The following is a 4,107-nucleotide window of genomic DNA, read 5'->3' as shown; positions in this document are numbered from 1 at the left end:
GTATGGCTATCTAAGGAAAGATTTTCGAAATATGCCTGAAACTCTACCACGCGATCGGACGCGCGTATGAAAGAGTCTAGTAGGGACATAGCAACAAATTTTCAAACGTAAGGTACACTAATATGGAATCAAATTATGGCGTTAGTACAATATTGAAACCAAAAAAATAAGAACCTTACTAAATTACGCAACCGTAAGAATTAAAAACAAAAACAAACGAAGAATAGTTCGAAGTTTCAAAAAGTGAAGTAAAAATAAGCACATCAATTTCTACCAATTTGTTAGAAACTTAACCAGCGATTTCTTATATGCACGGCCAAATCAAAACAGATTTATTAAATTTGACAGAAAATAATATTGTAATATATAAATATAAGTATGTAAGTATATGTGAGTGTCTTCGTGTGTGTGTGATAGTAAAAATAAAAAACGTTAGTTATCGTTTTATTTTACTAGTAAAAGTGTAACATGTATAAGGAATTTAGTTTTCCATAATTTTAAACAAATAGTTTAACTTGTTTATATAACAACGAGGGGAGTTTTAATTATTTTCAAATTTACTTAAGTTCAAACAATTTTCCTTTTTAATTAGTGATTTAAAAGATCAATTTAGGTTATTTTCCGTTTTAGTGTAATACATTCGTATTTGTTTTATATATTTCTTCCGTTTTTGTTAAATTATTGTATTTTATATTGTTTTCACGACGAAATGTTCACTGGTGTATCAAATTATAAAAGATACTAATATCTTTTTATATGATAAGTAAGTTAAACAGATGCAAATAATTAAGAAAAAAAAACGTTTTGTTTACAAACAATTTCCAGTTGTTGTAGTTTGATACAGCTGTTATATTGTGCCTCTTTTATTTACTTTACAACTTAATGTTGTGTTATGTTTGATCTGAGTCTTGTGATTGCCTTTCATACAGAACCACTCTTTCAAATGCAGCTTAAAATCTGCTAATTACATTTACAACATTAAATTCAGATGAGAGCCCTGTTAAAGAGTTGAAAACTTGAAAGCTCTTAATACATTTACTTTTAGTTTGAGACAAATGTAAAAGAAATTTGTTTTAACAGATTTTTGTTTTCTGCCAATTACACTCAAAAAAGATTATCATTTTCATGTTGTGGAATACGTTCTGTTACCATGGGTATTTTTTTTTTTACAGAAAAAAATATAACTGTTACAAATTTTTTTTTTTATTTTCACACACTTTGCTTTTGCACTCTTTTTCTTATTTGTTAAACACTTTTCGAAACTCACTTTTTTGTATGTACGGGATTGTAGATGATAATGATGCTTTTTGCTGATGATGACGACGATCAAGTCACACACAATAATTGAGGTTTTTGCTTTTCTTCGGGGGTTAATTTTCAGATGTTGCTGAAAAGAAAATATTTGTCAAACAATTTCGATTTGCCAATCCGGCTCGATTGGACCAAAAATGATCGAATGTATTAGGAAAATATTCCGATTAGAAAATATTTGACAAATATTTAGAATAAGAATAAAAATATGGGGGTTTCAGTACGGGGGTTTTAAAAAGTAAACCAAATTTATTGCGTATAAACCAACCTTTTTGTTCTGTATGCTTTCGTATAAAAAAACAATGGTACAAAATTCGTTTACATTGTAGTTATTTGTGATTAGTAATGAGAGCCTGGAAGTGTGGTAGATTGAGAGGATTTCTTTTCGCACACTCCAGCTACTTTAAGTAGATACACTTTCGCCTTAAACTCAAACAACCCCTACTCGCTATAAAAATTAGCACTGTGAATAGTTAAACCCCCATCAATGGACTTCTTTCAAATGTCACCCTGATGTTCTTATTAATATCGATATATAATAATAAAATATTCAAAATATCAAAGTTCATTTATATATCAGTGATTTGATGGTGGGTATAAAAGATTCGGCATAGCCGAATATAACACTCTTACTTGTTTTTTTAAATTTGTGTTAATTTGGGATTTTTGTGCATTCGTTTAATCAGAAACAGAACATATTTTCGGTTCCACGCTATTACATTTAAAATCAAAACTTTGTTTCATTTAATGAAACTTCTTATCTATAATGTCTTCTATAAGTCCCTATTTGTAAGCGAGTGTGGTTAGTACTTCTTTAACTGCCTATTTGATGAAGTAGTGAAAAGCGGCTTTTTAACTCATTACTTTTCAATGTAAGTTTTTCCTAGGATGTTTTCATCGTTACCATTACCAGTAAATAAATTAATATTCATTAAATACTGTAAGTAGATCATTTAATAAAAACAAAACTCCCATTTACCCCCTATTATATTATACCCTACACCACTATAGTTTGTGCTGATGTTTGTAACATACAAAAATATTGGTCCAATACCCATCTTAAAGTATACCGATCGATTCAGAATCATTTTTTGAGACGATTAAGACATGTCCGTCCGTCTGTCCCACCTTAAAGTATACCAATCGATTCAGAATCATTTTTTGAGTCGATTAAGACATATCCGTTCGGCTGGCTGGCTGTCCATGTTTTTGGAATTGGGACGAAGCCTATTGAAAATGGTTGAAATCGGTAAATTATTTCACCTAGCCCCCCTCCCGATTTGAACTTTTTATGCCATAATTACGTCAAATATTCTATTATCTCTATAAAAATTGACACAAAGAAGTTTTATATAAGTATAAATGACACCGCAGATTTTCGTAAGGATCGGCCCTTATTTGACCCTAGCCCTCATACAAACCCCCCTTCAAATAATGTCTTAAACGTCTGAAATTGTCTTGTAACCATTTGTATCGCAATGAAACTCAACAAAACTAACTGTTATTTACAAATATATTCTTTTCCCAAATTTTCCGAGAATCGGCCCATTTAGAAAATTTAGTTTTTTATCAATAAATTGCTTAAATATTTTTGAATTATTTTAATATTCAACATAAAAGATTCTTAATAAAAAATAACCATTTTAAAAATATACTCATTATGTAGGGTATTATATGGTCGGCCATGCCCGACTATGCTTTCCTACTTGTTTTTATTTATTTAATACAGCGATATTTAAAACAAGTAGGAAATTTTCTAAATGAGGCTTTATATAGGTTAAATATGGGCCGATCCTCGGTAAATTTTGGAAAGGGATTTTTTACATAATAGTTTTGATGAGTTTCATTGCGATACAAATGGTTTCAAGTCAATTTTAGACGTTTAAGACATTTTTTGAAGGGGAGTTTGTATGAGGGCTAGGGTCAAATAAGGGCCGATCCTTACGAAAATCTGCAGTGTCACTCATACTTATATAAAACTTATTTGTGTCAATTTTTAGAGGGATAATAGAATATTTGACGTAATTATGGCATAAAAAGTCAAAATCGGGAGGTACAGTTGTATAGGGGCTAGGTGAAATAATGGACCGATTTCAACCGATAGATCTACCAACGTTCAAAATTTCAATAAAATCGGTTTAGGCGTGATTGACGAACAAACAAACAAACGAGCAGACTTACAAAGAGATTTATAATATATAAGTTAAGAAAAATAAAATTGTTACAAATAATAAATAAAATAAATAAAAATTAATTTACTTACCATTCAATAAATTGCTGACTAGTGTTTTATAATTTAAGCAATAGTTCATTTACTTACTTTTTGTAAAGTAGCTGACAAATGTCTGCAATATCAAATTTCATGTTAAAAATACATGAAATTTGATATTGCAGATTGTATTGCAATGCAAGATTGTATTGCAATATCTAAAACTGTACTTCAGTACTTGTAGTTTACTCAGGATCTTTGCTTAACACTTATCGCTTTTTTAAACTACTTTAGTTTTTAAACTTAAAAATTTTACGTTGGGCGCCAATTAAAGAAAACTATGTTCTTTGTTGTTTGAGTACTTCACTGCAACTGACTTTTTATTAAATTCTTTCTTTGTATTACAAATTTTGCTTATTAATAAATTATTTTATTCTTAATAACTGAAGTACAATTTTAGATATTGCAATACAATCTTGCAATTTATTATACCCTACACCACTATAGTGGGGAGGGTATTATACGTTTGTGCTGATGTTTGTAACATACAAAAATATTGGTCCAATACCCACCTTAAAGTATACCGA

General features: G+C 29.7%; 1 protein-coding gene across 1 annotated transcript in view; it reads right to left on the bottom strand.

Annotated features, from left to right (window-relative positions):
• LOC124418547 overlaps window positions 1-1,722 on the bottom strand; it is a 6,373-nt gene extending 4,651 nt beyond the window's left edge. The window contains exon 1 of the mRNA XM_046945187.1: window positions 1,268-1,722. The gene's annotated coding sequence lies outside the window, so the exon portion shown is untranslated. The remainder of the gene's footprint in view (window positions 1-1,267) is intronic.
• Between the last annotated feature and the right edge of the window lie 2,385 nt (window positions 1,723-4,107).

This window comes from Lucilia cuprina, chromosome 2 (assembly GCF_022045245.1).
Source record: "Lucilia cuprina isolate Lc7/37 chromosome 2, ASM2204524v1, whole genome shotgun sequence".
NCBI lineage: Eukaryota > Metazoa > Arthropoda > Insecta > Diptera > Calliphoridae > Lucilia > Lucilia cuprina.
Note: the sequence above shows the minus strand (reverse complement) of the source record. Positions and strands in the feature narration are given on the sequence as shown.